The 24,759-nt window shown below is 42.1% G+C and overlaps 1 protein-coding gene across 5 annotated transcripts in view; it reads left to right on the top strand.

The window, feature by feature from the left end:
• STIM1 (stromal interaction molecule 1) overlaps window positions 1–24,759 on the top strand; it is a 196,241-nt gene that overhangs the window by 22,100 nt on the left and 149,382 nt on the right. The gene's annotated exons all lie outside the window — the stretch shown is intronic.

Genomic DNA, 24,759 nt, shown 5'->3' with positions numbered 1-24,759 from the left:
TTCATCTTTTCCTTAAACCTGAGGTGAAATTCACACAACCTTAAGCATTCACATATGTAATTCAGTGGTATTGAGTACATTCACAGTGTTTTATAACCACTGTCTCTATCTGGTTCTGAGCCATGTTCATTATCCCAAAGGAAACCCATACCCTTTAAGCAGCTGCTCCCATCCTCCTCCCCTGCCCTTGTAGCCACCAATCTGCGTTCTGTCTCTATGGATTTACCTATTCTAGATATTTCGTATGAATGGGATTATATTTGTGACTTTTTTGTGTTTGGCTTCTTTTACTTAGCATAATATTTTGGAGGTCCATCCATGTTGTAGCGTGTAGCATGTAGAATGAACCAGTACTTCATTCCTTTTTACTGGTAGCTAATATTCCATTGTACGTATATACCACAGTTTACTTATGCACTCATCCGTTGATGGACATTTGGGCTGTTTCCACCTTTTGGCCGTTGTCAGTAGTGGTGCTACGAACATGTGTGTACATGTACTTGTTTGAGTACCTGTTTTCAATTCTTTGGGGTATACACTAGGAGTAGAATTGTTGGTATGGTAGTATGGTAATTCTATGTTTAACTTTTTGAAGAACTGCCAAACTATTTTCCATTGTGGCTTAACGACTTTATACTCCCACAAGCAATACACAAGGGGTCCAATTTCTCTGCCTTCTCACCAACATTTGTTATTTTCTGTTTTGTTAATTATAGCCATCCTAGTGGGTATGAAATGGTATCTCATGATTTTGATTTGCATTTCCCTGATGACTAATGATGTTGAGCACCTTTTCCTGTACTTGTTGTCCATTTGTATATCATCTATGGAGAAATATCTATTCAAGTCCTTTGTCCACTTTTAAAATGGATTTTGTCTTTTTGTTATTGAATTGTGTGATGGTTAATTTTATGTGTCAACTTGATTGGGCTAAAGGATGCCTAGGTAACTGATAAAACATTATTTCTGGGTGTATCTGTGAGGGTATCTTTGGAAGATATGAGCATTTGAATCAATAGACTGATTAAAGAAGATCACCCTCACCAGTGCTGCTGGGCATCATCCAGTCCACGGGGAGCCTGGATAGAGCAAAGAGGGGAGGAGGGCGAATTTGTTCTCACTGTTTGAGCTGAGACATCCATCTTCTCCGGTGCTCATATGTCAGAGCTCCTGGTTCTTGGGCTTTTGGATTCAGGCTGGGACTTGTACCATTGCTGCTCATACTCCCCCAGCCCCACCCCCGCTCTCAGGCCTTTGGACTTGGTCTGAATTACACTACCAGCTTTCCTGGTTCTCAAGATTGCAGATGGCAGATTGTGGGACTTCTTGGCCTCCATAATTGTGTGAGCCAATTCCCATAATAAATCTCCTCTTTTATATATATCTCCATATATACATACCCTATTGGTTCTGTTTCTCTGGAGAACCCTGACTAATACAAAATTTTAAGTGTTCTTTATGTATTTTGGATACTAGATCTTCTATAAAAACATAATTTTGGGGCAAACATTCCTTGACTTAAAAATCACTCACTAATCACAGACATAGAAAACAAACATATTTACCAAAGGGGAAAGGGGGGAGGAAAGATAAATTGGGAATTTAAGATTAACATACTACTATACATAAAATAGATAAATAACAAGGACCTACTGTATAGCACAGGGAACTATATTCAGTATCTTGTAATAACCCATAATGGAGAAGAATCTGAAAAAGAATATATATATATATATAATATGGAACTGAATCAATTTGCCATACACCTGAAACATTGTAAATCAACTATACTTAAGAAAAAAAACCAAAAACCAAAAATGGGACTTCCCTGGTGGTGCAGTGGTTAAGAATCTGCCTGCCAGTGCAGGGAATATGGGTTCAATCCCTGGTCCGGGAAGATCCCACATGCCATGGAGCAAATAAGCCTGTGCACCACAACTACTGAACCTGTGCTCTAGAGCCTGCGAGCCGTAACTACTGAACCCGTGTGCAACAACTACCGAAGCCCGTATGCTGCAATTACTGAAGCCCACATGCTTACAGTCCGTGCTCCGCAACAAGAGAAGCCACTGCACTGAGAAGCCCGAGCACCGCAACGAAGAGTAGCCCCACTTACCAGAACTAGAGAAAGCCCAGGTGCAGCAACGAAGACCCAACGCAGCCAAAAAAAACCCCCCAAACCATTTGGTGATCTTTCAATATTCCTAGGTCTTTCATGTCTTTTAGCCTATACTTGTGTTTTTTCCTTTTGTCTGGAATATCCCTCTTCTCCTCTGGTGGCTGAAATGATAATTGTTCTTCCAGGCTCAGGTCAAATGTCACCTCCCCTGGGACGCTCTCTCAGCTCTTTTCTCCCTCTTCTGTTAGTTGCGCCCTTCTATGAACACTGCTATAATGGTACACTTTTTCATTGTCTGCCTCAAACCACTAGGTTTTATTTCTAGAGTCAGGACTTGTATTCTGATTCCTTTCTTTCCTTCTCATCTGGCATATGGTCTGGCCTATAGTGGATGTTAATAAATGCTGAGTGAAGTGAGCATAGACTGGAATTTTGAGTGTAGACTGTAGGCTTCCTTGGCAGAAATGGTGTAGAGTGGATCAGTTGGGGCTGCATGAAATTTTTTTTTTAAGAACTTTTATTGAGATACAGTTAACAGACGATAAACTGCATGTATTTAGAGTGTATAATTTGGTATTATTTTTCTTATTAGTAATGTATATATGGGAATCCCAATCTCCCAATTCATTCCCCCCCAACCCTCCTGCTTTCCCCCTTTGGTGTCCATGTGTTTGTTCTCTACATCTGTGTCTCTATTTCTGCCTTGCAAACTGGTTGATTTGTGCCATTTTTCTATATTCCGCATATATGTGTTAATATACGATGTTTGTTTTTCTCTTTTTGACTCACTTCACTCTGTATGACAGTCTCTAGGTCCATCCATGGGGGCTGCATGAAATTTATTCATTCGCATAATAAATATTAAGGCCTTACTGTGTGCCAGGAACTCTGCTAGGCACTTGATATACAATAGATAATAAGAATAATAGCCCCTGTTGTCTTATATTCAAGTAGGAAGGTAGGCAATAAACAAGTAGACATGTAATATAATTTCAGGTAGTAATAGTTCTAGAAAACAAAATAAATCAGGACAAGGGGTTAGAGTGATGAGGGTACTATTTTAGGGTAGGCAAAGAAAGCCTCTTGTTGGATGGCTAAGTCAACTCACCAGGGTCTGGACCAAGAATCAGAAGACCTGGGTTCTTCTTCTGTCTCTGTACCTTGGTGACTTAGCAAAATTACTTAAATTCAAGGCTGGAGTTTCTTTGTGTATAAAGTGTGGGCAGGGATCCCTGCCTTGGGATTACAGGGAGTATTGTAAAGAATCAGTGAGTTAATGGACATTGAAAGTGCTTTCTTAAATGGTGATAGCATGATGCTTGGCTCTTCCTTTCATAAGTCAAGGGGATAAGTGAGCAGTGTAGGAGCCAGCCAGATGTTTTCAGCACCCTGAAGACCGAGGAACTGGTTTACACTCCACTCCACTGCCGAGCCATCATTTAGAACACTGACTGATGCAGACCTGATTCAGGGGCTGGGAATGAAACCCATGCTCCAAGTGGGGCTCTGTGTAAATCAGCAAAGGGGAACGGCCTAGGGAATTTGGAGCCTGTTTAGCTCAGCCCCAGGAGGAAGAATGTGAGTCCTGGTACTCTCTTGTACGGTGACTGTGTTCTCTCCCTGTGTCTCTCTCTCTCTCTCTCACTCTCCCTCTTGCTCTCTCTCACTTTGGCCTTATTTCCTGCTATGTCTGAATCCGACAAAAAGGAGTGGTGATAATCAGCAGTCCTCCAGAAACAGTTATATTGAACTGCTTGCTTTGAGTTCTGCTCTTTGCTGTACTGTGGGCCATAGAAGAGACTAAAACATGGTCCCAGTTCTTGTCTTTGGGGAACTTACAAATCAGATGATTTCTTAATTAGTAAGAGAGTGGCTAAATATAAAACATAGAAGGAGAGAATAGTGTGGACTGGAGTAATCCAAGACTTTCTGAAGGAGATGGTGCTTGAAGGGGCCCTGAGTATGGAAAGGATAGATTTAGATTAGTGGTTCTTTTTCATGCTTCTTTAATGGAGTCTTTTTTTTTTTTCCTCTCTTTTTTTTCTTTCTTTCTTTCTTTTTTTTAAATATCCTGATGTGACTTCTACTCTTTTGAAGTCCCTTAGCTCTTCATCTGGACTTCACTTGTGCCGTTAGCACATCGTGCCTTCTTATAATCATTTGTGTGTGATGCAGTGATTAAAAAGACAGATTTTGTAGGTTTAAATTATGGCTCTATTTACTAGCTGTGTGACTTTAGACAAGTTATTTAACTCCTAAAGCCTTGATTTTCCCATCTATAAGATGGGAATGATACTTACATGCGGTTGTTATGGTGATTAAAAGAGATAATCGCTGTATAGGTCTTGGTGCAATGTCTGACCCATTGTAAACATCCATTAAATGTTAGCTATACTTGTTCTAATTATCTTATCCTTCTAGATCAGCACTGTCCAATAGAACTTCCTGTAATGATGGGAATGTTCTATACCTGTGCTGTCCAATAGAGTAGCCACTAGCTAAGATGGTAGCCACTGGGCTTCTGTAGGTGTGTTGGAGAGTGGGGCTGACCGTGGAAGGTCTTGACAGTGAGGAGCAGAGAGGAGTGAGTTAAAGGGTTTTAAAAGATAATTTCGCCTCTAAGTTAAGCATAGAGTTATCATATGATGTGGCAGTTCCACTTGTAGTTATATACTTATGTGAATTGAAAACATGTTCATACAAAAACTTGTACACGAGTGTTCATAGTAGCATTATTCATGATAGCTAAAAAGTGGAAACAACCCAGATATTTATCAACTGATGCATAGATGAACAAAATGCGATATACCCATACACTTGAATATTTTGAGCCATAAAATGGAATGAAGTACAGATGCATGCTACAACGTGGATGAAGCTTGAAAACACTATACTAGGTGAAAAGGCTGCATATGATATGATTCCATTTGTATGAAATGCCCAGAATAGGCAAACTATAGAGAAAGAAAGCAGCAGTTGTCATGGGCTAGAGGGTGGGCATAATGGGGAGTGAATGCTAATGGGTATGGGGTTTTTTTGGGGGGCGTGATAAAAATGTTCTGAAATTAGATTGTGGTGATGGCTGCATAACTTTGTGAGTATACTGAAAACCACTGAATTATGTACTTTAAATAGGTGAATTGTATCTAAATAAAAACAAAGATAATTTGGGTTTGCTAAAAACTATTGGTTTTAACACAGCTATAGAAAGTTATAATTTTATTTTTCTTTTCTGATTGGAAGTCTTCTCCCAGGACTTCGGCCCACAAAGGTGAGGACTTAGGGGCCCATTCCCAGTTTGAGATGTGAACCTGGACGTGATCTTAGGCACGGGCTCACCGGTCGGTAGGTGGAAGGTGCAGCATTGTCCTGCTTTGGTTCAAGGGGACTTTTCCTGCCTTGGCTGGGATTGGCATGAATGAGTCACCCCCTGTAGCATGAGGGATGTGGGATGTGAAGAATGAGCTGTCATCTCTGTTCTGATGACATCTTGAGTATCACACAGTTGTAGGCCAAATATAGGTGCTGAACCATTTGGCCTGAATTCTTTATGGAGAATTCCCTGGGAACCAGCTGAGGACATGGAGAAAGAGAGATAATCTAAGCCTGTGGGAGCAACCAGGTGAAACCAGGTGAGAGATACCAGTGACAGATATTCTTTTCACCTTTTCACAGATGAGTGATTGAAAGCTCAAGGGAAGTTGATCTTTTTCTTCATTCTCTAAACAATTATTGGTGTCACTGGTCCATGGGCCTTGTGCTCAAGGAGTTCCCAAACACACCCAGGAGATGACACAGACATCTGTGATGTCAAGAACCATCCAGGGAATAGTTCAGATAGGATTGTGCACAGCCAAAGGAGGGAGAGATGAGCTTGGTGATAAGAGAGGGAGCCTGAGCCCAGGGCCAGAGGGCAGCATGTACTGGGTGGGCACTCCAGGGAGAGTAAGTCAAGATATGTTCTTGTCCTTACACTTCCTGTCCTGTTTCTGTACCTGCTCGCTTTCGCTCTACAGAAAACAGGCCTTTGTGCTCCCAATCTAAGCATGCCCCCGTGCTGGGCAAAACTGGAGACACAGACATTCTGAGACCTGGGCCCTCTCTGTAGAAGTGCTTAAGGTGTTGGGGGAGACAGACCTGGAAACAATTGACTCTAATGGCATGAATCAGGGTGTGTAATAGACAGGGATGGATTTGGTGTGTAAGACTGCAGACTGACTGACTCTGAGTTGAGATTAGGTAAGGCTACCCTTAAACAGGCATTGAGGGCTTCCCTAGTAGCACAGTGGTTAAGAATCCGCCTGCCAGTGCAGGGAACACGGGTTAGATTCCTGGGCTGGGAAGACCCCACACACCGTGGAGCAACTAAGCCCGTTTGCCACAACTGCTGAGCCTGCGCTCCGGAGCCCACAAGCTACAACTAATGAGCCCATGCTCTGCAGCTGTTGAAGCCCATGCACCTAGAGCCTGTGCTCCGCAACAAGAGAAGCTACCGCAATGAGAAGCCTGTGCATAGCAACGAAGAGTAGCCTCCAACCTCCACAACTACAGAAAGCCTGCACGCAGCAATGAAGACCCAAAGCAGCCAATAAATAAAAATAAATAAATTTATTAAAAAAAAAAGTTAAAAAATAATAGGCATTGAGATAGGACCTTGATAGAGAAACCTCTTACAGTCATTGCCAAAAAGATGAAGCAGAGTTACAGAATGCTTCTTATTTTGGGTGTGGGCTGCTTTGGGGGTCTTTCATTTTGCCCTCAGATTTGATGAAAGAATAGAGGATCTGTGTCTGGGAATAACTCTCTCTCTCCCTGCCACCCCTTCAAGCAGTGCTGGGCTGACTGCAGAAGGCCCTTGTCTGTTCTGCACTTGTTCTATTGCTGTTTTGGAAAGATGAAGCCTGAGAGGTGCCAGAGCTATGCCAGTTGCTATGGGACCGGAAACAGGTGAGGCTTCGAGGCCTGCCTGAGTTAAGGAGTAAGGGGTTTGTCCTCTTCAGCCAGCTTAAGGCCTGCCTTTGCAATGAAACTGGATAAGTAGTCCACACAGCTTGTTTTTCATTTGGGGCTATTTTCAGCCCTGGAGCCCAGCAAGGTGGAATGACTGAGATGCTTTTGTTGGGTTCAAGCTTTTGCCAGATCCTATTTGCCAGGATATGGGCCCAACCATTTCCCAGGAGATCAGCTTTTCTAAACAAGCAGTGCTAAAAGGAAGGAGCCTTTCCTTCTCAATGGGGAGTGTAGGAAATGTGACGGTGGGTGTTCAGTTTAATATTTCAACCCAGGTCCTGAATGGAGATGTAGTAGAGTTTGGAACATTGCCCTATGGTGTCTCAGGCAGTTTTGAGGAACTCATCTGGATCCTTCTTGTATTTTTCTGGTCACCTCGATGGCCAGGCTCTACTATGGGAGGGGCTCTGTACATGTGTAGACCTGCTGCTGGCTAGGGATGTGATCTCTTTTGTGTCTGCGTGTCTCTAGGGCGAGCAGAGCAGATGGCTTGGCCTTGCTGTACTGGCAAGCGACCCATCAGTGGTCTGTGTCCAGTAGCCTTCTCGGGAGTTCCCTAAGTTAGCGAGTGCTTCGTGGGTCCAGGCAGCTGTGGTGGGCACCATGCTAGATGCTGAGGTTCCATCAGAGAAGCCTCAGACAAGATCATCGTCTTACTCCTGAGGCTTAACACAGTACCTAACATATAAATAAATACTTGTGGTTTAACCAATGTTGGTATTTCTCACAGGCACTCAGACAGAGGTGGCATGAGAAGGGAGCTAGCAGTCCGAGTGCCTACTGTGTGCAGGTACTGTGTTAAGCGCTTTCACAGGCATTTACTTTTTCATGTAGTCTTCTGATTATTGTTATCAGTATCTCACAGATGAACAATTAAGAGGTTAAATTACTAGGCCAAACTACCCTCTCTTAGCCTTACCTGGCCTCTTTCTTGAGGGTCTGGCCTCTTGCCCTGGCGGATGCCTAATAGGACACATGGGCCTTGTTTTTAGTATCGTGGGGGTGAGCAGGGCTAGTCTGAGTATTTTCTAAGCCAGCAGGAGGTGCAGCTGTATGCTTAGGCTCCGTGTTGATCATATAGGTAGAGATAATAAAATGTGTATAACGTTGAGGAACTACCATCTAATGGGGGAGATAGGGAAACAGATATTACAGGGTAGTAGGCATCAAAGGAGCCATAAAAGCAAGGAGGACACTTTTGTTTTGTGAGGGATGCAGTGAGCAGGGAATTTTACTCTGTGACCTTCTGTACCTGGTTTCTTGTTCTTCCTTTAACAGTTTATGAGTCTTACCTTGTCATCAAGATTGTCAGTCCTTGAGACTAGGTGCTTTTTCTTTTTCTTTTTTTTTCTTGCTGCTTCTTAGATGTCTGACCTGGGCTATGTCACTCACCATTGCAGAACCTCAGTTGCTTATCTGTAAAATGAGGCTAATGATAGATAGGTATGTTACAATCTGAAAGCAGGGCCAATCCAGGTGGTAATCTCTGGAGACCTACCTACTTGTCCCAAGTCTACGATTTCTGTGATCTTACCCTTCTAGTCCTAATATAGGACTGGGCATCCAGCAGGCTTTGAGGGAAGCTTGTCACAGACATTGCTGAGAGTGTTTTATGGCACCTCGCAAGTCTAAGACTTTTCTCCATCACCCCTGTTCGACCCAGCAGCACTGACAGAAGCTCTTGGCTTCTCTTTTGGACTGAGTCAGCTTTTCTGGGCTGGCAATCAAGGTTCGACGTGAGTTTTAAGCTCAAGGGGATATTTAGGTGTGTTTTCTAGCATGGTTTTCTTCATTACCACCTAGGCCAACTAGAGGCAGTGGCTTCCTGCTTTTGCTTCTGGAAGTCACGGCTTGGGCAATGGAGGTTGGGACCACCCTTAGGACTTCCACCTCTCCAAGTTCTGGGCCAGAAGTCTAAAGTGCCATGAAATACTCTTGTCTGCGTACAATACCCACTTGAGCTCTAAGCTTGCAACATACTCAACTTTGGTAAGACTTGGGGAGGGTCGTGGAGGGGGTCTCAAGGGACCTAGGGAGACGTCACAGGAACTCTGAGCGATAGCTGAGTCCACCACTAATCAAATTGTTAGTAATAATAAAAATAATGCTGTTAATTGTTATGACAGAAAATGTATATTGAGTATATATATGTTAGGTACAATTCTGCATTTACCTTATTTAATCCACACAACAGCCAATGAGATAGATATTGGTATTCTCATTTTATAAATGCGGAATCTAAGGTCACATATCTAGTAATTGGTGGAAGTGGGACTCAACCTAATTAGAAATTTAATGTTCTAATTCCAAAGTCTATGTTTTTAACCATTGCACTATGCTGTCTCCCCAGTGATCTGGATATATGCTTGTATTTCTGTGGGCCAGGCTGCCTCTTTGGGGAAGGAAATGTGATCATAGGCTGTCTCTTCCTTAGCACCTGAGTCATGTATTTTTGGAATGCCTGCTGAGTGGCAGGCACTATTCAGATACCAGGGGTACTAATTTTATTAATTCATATTTTTATTCAATAAAAAGGTAATATAGCATAAAGTTAAGAGCACTGAGCTAGATCCAGACTCCTGGCTCTACTTCCTACTAACTTTGTGACCTTGGACAAGTTATTCAACCTCTTTTAAATTGATTAATATGTTTAAAGCTCTTCGAACAGTGCTGGCACAGAGTAAATGGTCAATAAATGTTAGCTATTATTAAGATGATTTCTAAATTGAGGGCTAATAAATGTATCAGGCTGTGGGAATACAGTGGTAAACAAGATAATCTCAACCCTGTCCTTAAAGAGTTTATAACCTAGCAAGGAAGATAGATTTTTAAACAAATGATTAGAAATATGCTGAGTGCTATGAAGAAGTGTAGAGTGTGGTGGGTTCCTGTGTGGAGGGACCTGACACTGACTGGGGGCTCAGGATTCTCTGAGTCATAGGTAGGGGAACAGCACAAACTCTGGGGCCCAACTGCCTGGGTTCACATACTGGCTCTGCCATTTATTAGCTGTGCTACTTTGGGCAAGTTACTTTAAAAAATTTTTTTATTTATTTATGTTTATTTATTGGCTACATTGGGTCTTTGTTGCTATGCACGGGCTTTCTGTAGTTGTGGTGAGCGGGGGCTGCTCTTCACTGCAGTGCGAGGGCTTCTCAATGCTATGGCTTCTCTTGTTGCAGAGCACAGACTCTAGGCGCATGGGCTTCAGTAGTTGCGGAGCATGGGCTCTTGAGTTGTGGCTTCTGGGCTGTAGAGCACAGGCTCAGTAGTTGTGGCACATGGGCTTAGTTGCTCTGCAGCATGTGGGATTTTCCCGGCCCAGGGATCTGACCCGTGTTCCCTCCATTGGCAGGTGGATTCTTTACCACTGTACTACCAGGCAAGCTCTGGGCAAGTTACTTAATTAGCCTGTGCCTTTTATCTGAATAATGAGGAAAGTAATAGTATCTATCTCACAAGATAGTTATGAGGATTAATAAGTAATATCTGCAAAGTGCTTAGGGCAGGGCCTGGCATATAAGTACTCTGTGTATATGTTAAATAAATAGATGCTTTTATGCATTTATGCTTTTTTTTTTTTTTTTTTTTGCTGTGCTCAGGCTTTCTTTAGTTGCGTTGAGCGGGCGGCTGCTCTTCATTGTGCTGCACAGGCTCCTCGTTGCCGTGGCTTCTCTTGTTGCAGATCATGGGCTCTAGGTGCCTGGGCTTCAGTAGTTGCAGTAGATGTGCTCAATAGTTGTGACTCACAGGCTCTAAAGCACAGGCTCAGTAGTTGTGGTGCACGGGCTTAGTTGCTCTGCGGCATGTGGGATCTTCCTGGAGCAGGGATCGAACACATGTTCCCTGCATTGGCAGGCGGATTCTTAACCACTGTGCCACCTAGGAAGCCCTGCATTTATGCTTTTTAAAGCATAAATCTTGGTATTCCTTTTTTTTTTCCCCCTATGGTTTTTTTTTTATTATTATTTTTTTGGGGGTACACCAAGTTTTGGTATTCCTTTTTAAAAAACCCTTTATTAACTTGTCTTATCTTGTAGGTCAAAGTCCAAGTTCTCTAATATGGCATATAATAGGGTGATGATATTTTCCTGGGATAGTCCTTGTTTATAACTATTTTCCTGGCTCTCTTTTACTCTCATAGTGACCCTGTTTAGACCATAAATTAGGTGGCCACCCCCTATGAGGCTTTCCATGATCTGACCTCTTCACATTGCTCCAGTCTCATCTTTTGACGTTGCTTCGCTCGTACCTTATCTAAGTGTTTCTGTAAGTAACTTGTCATTTCTGAAAGGCATGCCTTTTGTTTTTTTTTCTATTTTTCTTCAGTTCTGAGCCTTTGCATATGCTGTTCCCTCTGCCTGGAATTATGTTCTCCTTTCGCCTCCGTTTTTTTTCTCTACCACTGCCCTCCTGATATATACCTATTCATTCTTCAAGAGATACTTCATTTATCTTCCCTATGAAGAAATGGCCTTGCATTCCTAGCTAGGTTGTTCGTTTTCTCTTTTGTACCATTACTGTAATTAGTATAGATCTTCATTATGATTCTTATCACCATTGTACTGAAGTTGTTTGCTTTTATGTCCTCCTACCAGATTTTGAATTGCTAGAGGGCAGGGACCAAGTATTCTTTATTTCATTAAAAAAATTGAGTTACGGCATACATACGATAAAATGAATGAAATGCTTGATGAATTTTTACATATGTGTATACCCATGTAACTACCACCCAGATCAAGACAGAGATAACTTCAGAGTTTAGCATAGAGATTGGCAGACATTTTCCGTAAAGTAGCAGACAGTAAATATTTTAGGGCCATACGGTTTTTGTTGAAGTGGCAAGTTGTTGCGGGAAGGCAGTCATAGACAATATGCAAATGATCATGCATAGCTGTGTTCCAGTAAAATTTTATTTGCAAAAACAAATGTTGGGCTAGATTTGGCCTAAGGGCACAGTTTGCTGATCTCTTATCTAGCACAAGTACCCATGGATAAGACAGAAGCTCAGTAAATGTCTGTTGAATTATAGACAAAGACCTTGATCTCAGAAACCCTTTTCTTGATTTTCTAGTAATGGACCAGCTTGTATCTCCAGAGCAGGGCTGTGCTTTTGAGAGGTACTTTTTTTTTTAATTAAATTAATTAATTTAATTTATTTTATTTTTGGCTGTATTGGGTCTTGGTTGCTGCGCATGGGCTTTCTCTAGGTGTGACGAGTGGGGGCTACTCTTTGTTGCGGTGTGCGGGCTTCTCATTGCGGTGGCTTCTCTTGTTGCGGAGCACGGGCTCTAGGTGCACAGGTTTCAGTAGTTGTGGCTCGCGGGCTCTAGAGCGCAGGCTCAGTAGTTGTGGCGCACGGGCTTAGTTGCTCCGTGGTATGTGGGATCTTCCTGGACCATGGCTCGAACCCGTGTCCCCTGTGTTGGCAGGTGGATTCTTAACCACTGCACCACCAGGGAAGCCTGAGAGGTACTTCTTGAAGCAGGTTGCCTTTTCACAAGTTGTTCATATCCATAAGGGAATAAAAATGTCATCCCTTCCAGCACAACTTTGGTGGCCTGTGGTCTCTGGAAATTTAGAGATCCATGAAAGCAGTAAAGGAGTTTATTTGTGTGAGTCCCTCATAGTCCCTTGAGGCTGTGGACTATGTCTTATTAATTTTGTCCTTAGTGCCTAGCTAGCGTAAGGTCTTAGACAGGGATGCTTAGTAAATATTTGTTTTTGAATGAATAAATGAATTTAAGTTGCTTTCAGTATTTCAGTAAGCCTAATGAAAATTGTATACTTACGTACAATTCAAGTGTCTTTGCTTTTGGTTTTAATTATGCCAGAGCTGTGTGGTAATACTAGTTTGCCCATGCTGATTGGTGATTTGACTGGCAGTTGATGGCATCATAGGACATAAACCTGTCCAGTGAGTGAATGACCTTGGACACAAGTACAGAGCCAAAATAAGCAACTGGTAGCGGGGCGCAGTGCTTGAATGTCTACATGTTTACTTTCACTTTCTTGCTCATTTAGCATCAAAGCCAGGATGGAGGGGTGTGTAATTTCACAATATTGTTATGAACTTCTGATAATTGTGTGTGGTTGGTTAAAATCTGGACCAGCATTTTGAAAAGAAAAAGTAGTGATAATAAACACAGCTGAGAATGTTGAATTACTTCTCAATGAATGTACTTTGTTTATAGACAGAATCATTCAAAACATGAGGAACTGTGAAAGGAAAATAATCAAAGTGTTGATAAAAAGGATAGGTCCTATTAGTTCTGAGTTAGGAATAGGCAGCTAAATTCTGTCATCGACACTACACTTTCTCCCCTAATGGTTGGCCTTCATCATAGGCACCTTTTACTTGTTTTCTTCATCTGGGACTTGTAGTTTAGACACCTAGATCCTAGGTCTCTAGGATTTACCCTAGAGCTAGTCTGAGGGTAAATTTTCAGTAATCTTTAGGGCACTTTCCCATTACCTGTCCTCCCCTCACCCGCCAAACACACACGCACTAAACCTGGCCAGGCATACAGAGGTCGCCCACTGAGTGCCCCTTACCTCCTGCTTCTTCTCATGTCTTAACAGAATTTACGCGTATTTGCTGAGGATTGGAAGGGATTGGCATGAAGATTAGGGTGGGGTGGGGTTGAGTAACTTTACTGTCAGGAAAAAAAGGCAAATTCTCTCCCTAATGGTCCTAATAATAATGAACATATAGAGGTTAAGAATGTAAAGGATTTCAGTCCCTCATTTTTCTGATCTTCATTGCTACCCTGGGAGGTAGTCCTATCTGCATGAGCATAAGACTAAGGGGTCACGCTGCTATTAGGGGAGCGGAGCCGAGATTTGAAGCCAGGTTTTCTTACTCAGGTATCTGTGTCCCGTATAACGCAGGAGTGGTTTTCCAACTGTTCCTAGGTGTCCTAGGGCTTCTCAGAGGTGCCTCAGGAATCGCCGTGGGAGGGGTGAGTCATGGGAAGAACTCTAGACTTTTCTCACATGTCACAACCATAATGCCTTTCCATTCAGCTTAGGTTTTAACTTTAAAAAAAAACCTTTTTTATTATGGAAAATTTTAAACATATTTACAGCTAGAGAGGGCAGTATAATGAACCCCTATGTGCCCGTTACTCCCCGTATACAATTACATCCTCATGGCCAATTTTGTCAATTTTCTTTCATCTTTATCCCCCCACACCCTTGGTTTACTTTGAAGCAAATTCCAGACGTATTTCATTCACAAACATTTTAGTATATATTTCTAAAAGAACTGTATCTGAAAACATAACCAAAATGTCATTATCATGCTTAAAAATACAGCAGTAATCCCTTAATATCAACAGTTAGTGTTTAAATTTCTCATAATGACTTAAAATTTTTTTAAAGTTGATTTATTCATATCAGTGTCCAAAGAAGGTCTACACATTGATTGATCTAAATCTTTTTTCTTTTTTTCTTTTTTTTTTGGCTACTTTGGGTCTTCGTTGCTGTGTGTGGGCTTTCTCTAGTTGTGGTTAGTGGGGGCTACTCTTCATTTTGGTGCTCAGGCTTCTCATTGCAGTGGCTTCTCTCGTGGAGCACGGGCTCTAGGTGCACAGGCTTCAGTAGTTGTGGCTTGCAGGCTGTCGAACACAGGCTCGGTAGTTGTGGCGCATGGGTTTAGTTGCTCTGTGGCATGTGGGATCTTCCTGGACCAGGGCTCAAACCTGTGCCCCCTGCATTGGCAGGCGGATTCTTAACCACTGCACCACCAGGGAAGTCCTGATCTAAATTTTGAGTCTCATCTAATCCCTAGCTTCCCCCATCTTCCTTTTCTTTTCCTTGAAATTTTGTATTGAAGAAGCTGGGTCATTTGTCCTGAAGAGTTTCCCAATTTCTGGATTTTGCTGATTATCTTCCTATGATGGTATTTAACATGTTCCTACGTCCTCTGTATTTTCTATAAATTGGTAGTTGGATCTTAAGGCTTGATCAGATTCAGGTTCAATCATTTCCTTCCTTCCTTCCTTCCTTCCTTCCTTCCTTCCTTCCTCTCTCTTTCTTTCATTTTTTTGAAAATATGTTTAACCATGTCTGATTTTCTCTCTTTTTGTAATGTTAAGATTGAGGAATGGGTTCAGAGGTTGTCAGCTTGATTTATTCATTAAAATATTTCCCATCAGCTTTTTGTCTAATGATTTTAGGAGCCACTCATGTTTACTACCTAGATCCATTACTTCAGTAGAGACCTAATTAGATATTGAGACTCCTAATTAGGTTTAATTTGAACTGCATTTGAAAAAGAGGGTTACATTGTTTAAAAATAAAGTTTGAAAACTGTTGGATTGTAGCTGTCTCTAAGAGCACCAGTTAGGACAGGAACTAGGAACTGTGAAGCAGGACAGTGACTATAACTAACTTGTAAGACTTCTTAAACTTCTTTACTTCCTCATGTGTGTTGTTTTTGGCCTATATTCTTTCCCAACCCAACAGTTAAACTCTTACAACAATAAGGGCCCGTGTGTTTTAACTGTTGAAGGGTGAGGTGAATGGACTGACGGTTTAATCCTAGATCCAGGCTTGGGGGAGGGAGCCCTAAGGGACAGAGTGAGAGTTCTGCTTTAATGAGCAAAGGAAGTGGTTAAGTCCCTAGGGCCTATGCAGCCTGAAGAGCTTGAAAAATGGCCTCGGGAGCATCTAAGACAAAATACTCCTAGCTGAGAATGGGACAACCAGGACCTTGTCCTTACCCCTTATTCCGCAGCATGAGGGGACTCCCTAGTCTGTCCAGAGGGCCTGGCTGGTCGGGCTTCAGTTGTGTCACATCTGACATGTTCCAGACCCAGGGTCCTGGGCTGGACTCTTAGGAATCCTAAACTGATAACCTGAGGACAGCCTGAGGGCTCCTTGTTTTGGCTCTGTTCTAAGGAAGGCAGAGGACAAGAACCTCTCAGCAGAAGCTTTGGCTGATCCTTAGCCGGCAATACCTTGTCACTCTAGCCAAGAGAAGAGCTTCCGTGGAGCACTTGGTGTTCTCTAGCCTTTGCAGAGGTCACAGGCAGACAGGGCAGGGGAGTGAGGCCTTAATTAGCTAGGGACTGCTGGAGCAAAGCCATTTGGCAGTGTCTCACCTCAGCTTCTCAGTGGAACTGGCTCCTTCCCCTAATGACGGTGCAAATACGCCCTCCTTTTTTAGTTTTTGATCTCTGAGGGATCACTCTTCTTCAGTGATCTTCAAGACAGTTGTATGCAGTGTGGTTCAAAGCTGATTAAAAGCCAGATAAGTGGTATGACAAAAATTCCTTCCATCTGTGCATTGCTTTTTAACCACTGAAGCATATTTTTATTTCATTTGTTCCAAACCAACAGTTCTGTGCTTTGTGGACGAGGAAATTGAAGCCCAGAAAGGAGAAGTAACTAAGATTATAGCTAATTAGATTCTGGATTCCCAGACTAGTATTCTTTCTATCAATATATGTAGGACAAGGGGAAAGGAGGAGGATTGTAAGTGAAATTGAATGAAATTGAGCAACTTTTATGTGCCAGTCTTAGTTTTCTCAGAAAGGTACATGGTAAAAAATGTTACCACTCTGAGTCCCAAAGTGCTTAAGTGACAGCTAAGATCGTATAGCTAAGAACGGCTGTGCCTGGGTTCAGGTCTAAGTCTGTTTGACTTTGAAGTCTATGTATTTCTATCATTAAACTATATTGCTTGATAGGTGTTTACTCTAAAAAATCGTTATTGAGCAGCAAATACAGTGCTAGGTATGAGGGATACAAGGAAGTATAAGGTTTAGTAACCTCTGCCTTCGCGGAATTCATAATTTGGTGATGCTCGCTGCTGTGGTAGTGGGAATGGTGACAAAGGGGTAGATAGAGGAATGGGAAGAGGGGCAAGGGGACCCGGGGGGTCCCCTAGTGGTTGGTGGGAGAGAAGTTGTCAGGGGAGGCTTCCCTGAGAAGTTGGTACCTCAGCTAGTCTAGCGATGAAGGACATGAGCCCTAGGGTTGGTCTGCCTGGGTCCCATCACTTGTTAGTAATATTTGGGTGAGTTACTTAACCTCTGAGTCTGCTTCCTGATCTCTGACATGGAGATAACCATCTTATCCACCTCATAGGGTTGCTGTGGAGGTTGAGATGAGATAATCCATGCTGAGCATGCAGCAGATTGCCTGACACATAATAAACTCATTAATTGTCAACTTTGTAACTGTGATTGTCTACCGTGTGTTTCTCCCGTACTCAGCTCGTGGGGACAAATGAAGCCAGGCTCTCTTAGGACCTCTTATCATCAGTGAAGTGGGGCCTTATTTAAGTGATTTCAAAGTATTCCTTTCAGGCCTGAGATTCGGTCAAAGTAAAAACTGCCAGCTTGTTTCCAGGAGGGCAACTGGCAAGTAGCTTTGTGTCTGGCAGCAACCCAACCTAGTTTGTGCTCCCTAAAGCCATCTCTGGTTGGCCCCTGGAAGTGCTACATCTGATAAAGACCCCTCTTTTCTCTGCTGTCTCTTCATTGGATAGTCTGGAAGCTGGCCTCTTGTAGAAACTGGTCTTTTCCCCTAGAGCCGATGTCCTTCATCACTAGACTAGCTGAGGTACCAACTTCTCTGGGAAGCCTTCGCTAACAATTTCCCCTTCCCTGAGCTCCTATTGCCCTCCATCCCTCTCTCTATCCCTGTTTCCCTGTTCTCTGTCACAGCAGTGAGCATCACCAAGTATGAGTTCCACGAAGGCAGAGATTATTAAATCTTATGCTTCCTTGCATCCCTTGCTGCATTTCATCTGCAGCTCAATAGAGATTTTTTAGAGTGAACAACTGTCAAGGAATGTAATATAATGATGGAAAGACACAGGCTTTAAAGTCAAACAGACATCGATCTGAATCTAGGTTAACCTTCCCATAAGTTTATTGTGATGGAGAAAGTAATGTAAGTTTAGTATTCCAAGTGGTCCAGGCATTCTCTCCTACTTGAGGGTCCTGTCCATTTTGTGTAACTGTGGAGTAACATATATTTATATATTTTACAGTGCACTCTTTTAAAATAAGTGTTCTTTAGAACATCACCATCATATGAAAAGACAATAGGTATTAGTCTATAAAAGACCTTTGAGATCAAGTTTGAAAAAGCTGTGAGTCTTTAATATGGTAAGGAAAGATATGCAGGGTTTTCTACATTTAACATATTTAAAAAAATTTATTACTGTTTTTTGGCTGTGCTGTGAGACATGCTGGATTTTAGTTCCTCGACCAGGGATTGAATCTGCACCCCCTGCCTTGGAAGCTAAGACTTAACCACTGGACTGCCGGGGAAGTCCCTACATTTTTTTTTAAGTTGAAGTATAGATGATTCCACATTTTTTGATCATGGAATCCTCCCCCCGCCAAAAAAACCCCACAACAACCCATCTCTTGATATTTCATAAAATACCAGTGTTCCATGAGATACAGTTAGGTAAAATGAACATAAAGTGGCTCCCTGATTTTCTGTTAGTTGGGCTTGAAGAAGTAGAACGGCAAACTGTCCTTTGGCTGGCAGAGTTCCTCCAGGACTCTCCTTCTTTTCATAGACTGGGGGGTGGGGGGGGTGCGGGGGGTGGTTGTTATAGAAAGCTAGAGATCTTGGTTAATCCACCAGTTCCTGGTTATGTCCCAGACAGTCAATGGTAGGAGATTTAGCTAATTGAGCCTCTATCATCCGCCTTGTTTGCTACTTCTGGAGGGAGAGGTAAACACTCTGCTTTGAGCCAATAATGCTTAGTTTAATCAGAGAGCTATCTATTTGCTCTCTTGTTAGTTGCAGTTGGCCAAGAAGTAGGTGGGGTAGGGGGGATTGCATTCAATATTCCAGTCTTATGGAGTTCTGGGTTCCAGTTTCACTTTCCTTTAAGTGAGGTACTTCTACCTTCTCAAGCTTGGTTTTCTTATTTTAAAGATGTAGAAGTTGTGTTAGACAACTTACATTCAATAAATATTTATGAAACATTTACCATGATCCAGTCACTGTCCTAGGGTGACAGGAAGGTAGTGATGGAAAACCAGACGCTGCCTCAGGAACTTAATCTAGTAGAGATGATTAGGTTTTGTGTGTGTGCAAGTGTGTGTTAAAGATTAAGATTTTAGTAGCCGAGGGAAGGCAGACCTTTGTCTGAGTCACTGTAGTCTAGCAGGCTTCCTGGTGATGGTGTGACTTAGTGTCTACAACTGTAAGGTTTTTTTTTAAAATAATTTTAGTTTTTTCCTTTTTTTCTTATTTTATTTTATTTATTTGTTTTATTTATTTTTATTTTTTGGCTGCACCAGGTCTTATCTGCAGCACACAGGATCTTCATTGCGGCATGTGGGATTTTTAGTTGCGGCATGTGGACTCTTTGTTGCAGCATGTGAATTCTTAGCTGCAGCATGTGAACTCTTAGTTGTGGCATGCATATGAGATCTAGTTCCCTGACCAGGGATCGAACCGAAGCCCCCTGCGTTGGGAGAATGGAGTCTTACCCACTGGACCACCAGGGAGGTCCCTGTAAAGTTTTTTTTGTTTGTTTTTGTTTTTTTTGCTTTGCTTTGTTTTGTTTTTTTAAGCTCTTTATTGGAATGTAATCGCTTTACACTCTTGTACCAGCTTTTGAGGTACACCAAAGTGAATCAGCTGTATTTATACATATATCCCCATATCCCCTCCCTCCTGTGACTCCCTCCCGTGGCTCCCTCCCGCTCTCCCTGTCCTGGCCATCTAAGGCATCACCCATCATCGAGGTGATCTCCCTTTGTTATACAGCAACTTCCCACTAGGTATCTATTTTACAGTTGGTAGTGTATCTATGTCTATGCTACTCTCTCACTTCATCCCAGCTTCCCCTTCGCCCCTCGTGTCCTCCAGAAAGAAACATGTGCCTTATGGTACATATTTACAATAGCCAGGATATGGAAGCAACCTAAATGCCCATCAACAGATGAATGGATAAAGAAGATGTGGCATATATATACAATGGAATATTACTCAGCCATAAAAAAGAATGAAATGGAGCTATATGTAATGAGGTGGATAGACCTAGAGTCTGTCATACAGAGTGAAGTAAGCCAGAAAGAGAAAAAAAAATACTGTATGCTAACTCATATATACGGAATCTAAAAAAAAAAAATGGTACTGATGAACACAGTGACAGGGCAAGAATAAGGATGCAGATGCAGAGAATGCCCTGTAAGGTTTTCATACTGCAGAAGTTCAGGGAAGCATTTGGATTGTGCAGGTGACCTGAGTGCAGGTAGAGTGAACATCTAGTGCTCAGGAGAAGGTGGTATCCTGTACTACTCTTAGCCATGGCATCTCCTATGGGCACTGTGCTGAGGGGGCTTATTTCCGGGGCAGTTGAAGGTAGCACTGCCAGAGAGAATTTGCAGCTAAGGACAGAGGGAGGGGCTGGGCAGATGGGGATTGGTATTGTGGGTAGGGGGAAAGAATGGTAAGTAATGAAGTCAGAAGTTAAAAGGGTTGGGAACTGGTGAGCTGAAGAATGTGAAATGGGTCAGGGTAATAGTTCATGTTTCAGACTATGAATGGTAGAGGACTTGAAACCTGAATATGTTTTATGTAATTTACGAAGTTCTTTCCATGTGCCAGGCACTGTTGTTAGCATTTTTAATGCTAAGCTTATTTCTTTTTTCATTATTTACTTATTATTATTAGTGTATTTAATCTTTATACCAGCTCTAAGAGGGTGGTACTATTATTTTCTTATTTTAAAGGTGAGAAAACTGAGGCCCAGAGAACTTAAATAACGTGCTTTAACTCATATGGTTAATAAATGATGAAGTTAGGATTCATGCCTGGGTGATATTTTTCTAGAAACCTTGCTCTTAATCACCACATTATACAGTTTAGGCCATGATACATCATACAGTGAGAAGCCACCATAGATTTCTGGCTAGTGAAGGAACTTGTTGCAAGTAGTGTGGTACAGGGCAGTTTCCCAAGTGGGGGGTGGGATTGAAGGCAAGAAGACTTGCCACAGTTTGTTGTAGTAATCACCTCAGTTCCTTTTGAAGGTGTAGAAACTAATCTATGACAGAGAAGGCAAGAATATACAATGGAGGAAAGGCAGCTTCTTCAATAAGTGGTACTGGGAAAATTGGACAGCTACATGTAAAAGAATGAAATTAGAACACTCCCTAACACCATACACAAAAATAAACTCAAAATGAATTAAAAACCTAAATGTAAGACTGGGGACACTGTAAAACTCTTAGAAGAAAACATAGAAAGAACACTCTTTGACATAAATCACAGCAAGATCTTTTTTGACCCACCTCCTAGAGTAATGAAAATAAAAACAAAAATAAACAAATGGGACCTAATGAAACTTAAAAGCTTTTGCACAGCAAAGGAAACCATAAACAAGGCAAAAAGACAACCCTCAGAATGGGAAAAAATATTTGCAAATAAAGCAACAGACAAGGGATTAATCTCCAGAATATACAAACAGCTCATGCAGCTCAATACCAAAAAAACAACCCAATCAAAAAATGGGCGGAAGACCTAAACAGACATTTCTCCAAAGAAGACATACAGATGGCCAAGAGGCACAACATCACTAATTATTAGAGAAATGCAAATCAAAACTACAATGAGGTATCACCTCACGCCAGTCAGAATGAACATCATCAAAAAATCTACAAACAATAAATGCCAGAGAGGGTGTGGAGAAAAGGGAACCCTCTTACTCTGTTGGTGGGAGTGTAAATTGATACAGCCACTGTGAAGAACAGTATGGAGGTTCTTTAAAAAACTAAAAAAAGAATTACCGTATGACCCAGCAATCCCACTGCTGGGCATATACCCAGAGAACACCATAATTCAAAAAGACACATACACCCCAATGTTCATCACAGCACTGTTTACAATAGCCAGGTCATGGAAGCAACCTCAATGTCCATCAACAGATGAATGGATAAAGAAAATGTAGTACATATATATAATGGAATATTACCCATCCATAAAAAGAAACAAAATTGGGTCATTTGTAGAGACATGGATGGACCTAGAGACTGTCATACAGAATGAAGTAAGTCAGAAAGAGAAAAACAAATATCGTATATTAACGCATATATGTAGAATCTAGAAAAATGGTACAGATCAACCTGTTTGCAAGGCAGAAATAGAGACACAGATATAGAGAACAAAAGTATGGAAACCAAGGGGGGAAGAAGGGAATGGGATGACTTGGGAGATTGGGATTGACCTATATACACTAATATGTGTAAAGTAGATAACTAATGAGAACCTGCTGTATAGCACAGGGAACTCTATTCAGTGCTCTGTGGTGACCTAAATGGGAAAAAAATCCGAAAAAGAGGGAATGTATGTATACATATAGCTGATTCACTACGCAGTACAGCAGAAACTAACACACCATAGTAAAGCAACTATAGAAATCATTTTTAAAGAATTTTAATCTATAGAAAAGTCTCCTATCCCCTGCCTGTTCCAGACGGGGGGCCCCAGGAGTCAGGTCAGAAACACTTCCTCTGGGGTCAGAGCCCAAGCAGCATCTGGAAGCATTTGCAAGAGGGGAAGTTGAACCTGTTAAGACTTCCTGTTGCCATTAGAGTTTGTTCTCCCGATATGGGGGTAATACCCCCTGTCATAATTGATAATGAACCTGCTTGCTCATCTTGAGAGACTGGGCAAGCGGGCTGGGGTACAGAGATGTGACATGGTCCTTGTCTTTGAGCAATCCACAAATTACTGAGAAGATAAGCACATAAGCAAGTACACTCAATATACTGTCACAAATGCTACAATAGAGGAACATAGCAAAATATACTGAGAGAGAAAGGAAGTAGGGTCTAAATGCTTAGTAAGAGAGAGTCAGGGCGACCTAGAGGGGTGGGATAGGGACGATGGGAAAGAGGTCACGAGGGAGGGGTTATGGGGATATATGTATATATACAGCTGATTCACTTTGTTGTACAGTAGAAACTAACATAACATTGTAAAGCAATTATACTCCAATAAAGATGTATTAAAAAAAATAAAAGAGTCAGGGAAGGCTTCAGAGATGTTCAAGCTGGATTTTTAAGGATAACCAGAAGTATGCCAGGCAGAGAGGGCCCTGGGATGCATTCTGGACATTGTGAGTGTGGAAGTACATGGCATATTCAGGGAGTGGTGAGTTGCTCATCGTGCTGCACTGTTGGGCTGCTTGGGAGGGATTCTGAATAGCGAAGACTTTAAATTCTATTGGAGTTGAGCTTTACTGTAAATATTTAAGATGGAGAATGTCATAGTCAGAGTGGTGTTTTAGAAAATCTCTTTGATGCCTATGCTTAGGAGGATTAGAATGAATTGATTAAACTAGAGGCAGGGAAGCCAGTCAGAAGACTGTTGCGGTAGCAAATGATGAGGCTGGAACCAGGTCAGTGGTCATGGGTGTTGATTTAAATTGTGGGACTAAAGGAAGAGGGGAGAAGTTTTAGGTGTCTGGGTATTACTATGATGCTGTTAACACATGGAATACAGGCTGGAGAGGCTGGTTTGGGGAAGTTAATGTTGGTTTTGAGATGCCTATGGGTGACATTTGGAGAAAATATCTGGTACTTGGGGAGAAGATATTAGTTTTGGAGCTCCTGAGAGAGGTAGGATTGATCGTAGACGTAGGAATGATGACTTCTAAGTGAGAGTGGAAACCATAGGAATAGATGAAATTGCCTGAGTAAAATGGGGAATGAAAAGAGGCTGGGGATAGAGCCAGAGAAACTCTGATATGTGTGGCCAGAAAAGTTAGGGAAGGCATCTGAGGATCAGTCAGAGTGGTAGGAGAAAGTACTGCCTGGGAAGCCAGGAATGAGAAAGGTTTGTAAGAGGAGGCGAACGTTTGTTGGAGCTGAGGACAAGTAGGGTGAGCCCTGAAATGGGGCTACTGAGTCATTGGTGACCTGATGAAGGCAGTTTCAGTGGAGGGGTGGAGATAGAAGCTAGACTGCTGTGGCTTAGGGAGTGAGTGTCCGGTGAGGGCTTAGAGGCAGCAAGTACAGACTTCTCTTTTGAGAAATATGGTGGTAAGAAAAGGAAGGAAAGAGGGTAATATTTTGAAGAGGAGCCAGGGGAGGCAGGTTCAAATATTTTGTTTTTCCAAAGTTGGGGACTGGAATGGGGACCTGAGCTGGTATAGGTTGAGGGACAACAGGCAGAGAAAGGTGGTCAAGTAAAGGTGCCATGGGTCACTGAATACTCCATGTTATCATGGGAGCTCTAAACTGTGGTGCTGTGCTGAAGCCTGCAGTCACTGGAAAGAGTGTGGGGTAGACAAGAGAGATCTTGATATTCATAATAATTAATGACAGTAGCATGTATTGAGTAACCACTGTATGCCAGGAACTTTTTTTTTTAAAATACATCTTTATTGGAGTATAATTGCTTTACAATGTTGTATTAGTTTCTACTGTACAACAAAGTGAATCAGCTGTATGTATACATATATCCCCATATCACCTCCCTCTTGAGCCTCCCTCCCACCATCCCTATCCCGCCCCTCTAGGTCGTCACAAACCACTGAGCTGATCTCCCTGTGCTATGCAGCAGCTTCCTATTAGCTATCTATTTTACATTTGGTAGTGTATGTATGTCAGTGCTACTCTCTCACTCCATCACAGCCTTGC

Source organism: Hippopotamus amphibius, chromosome 9, assembly GCF_030028045.1.
Source record: "Hippopotamus amphibius kiboko isolate mHipAmp2 chromosome 9, mHipAmp2.hap2, whole genome shotgun sequence".
NCBI classification, from domain to species: Eukaryota; Metazoa; Chordata; class Mammalia; order Artiodactyla; family Hippopotamidae; genus Hippopotamus; species Hippopotamus amphibius.
Note: the sequence above shows the minus strand (reverse complement) of the source record. Positions and strands in the feature narration are given on the sequence as shown.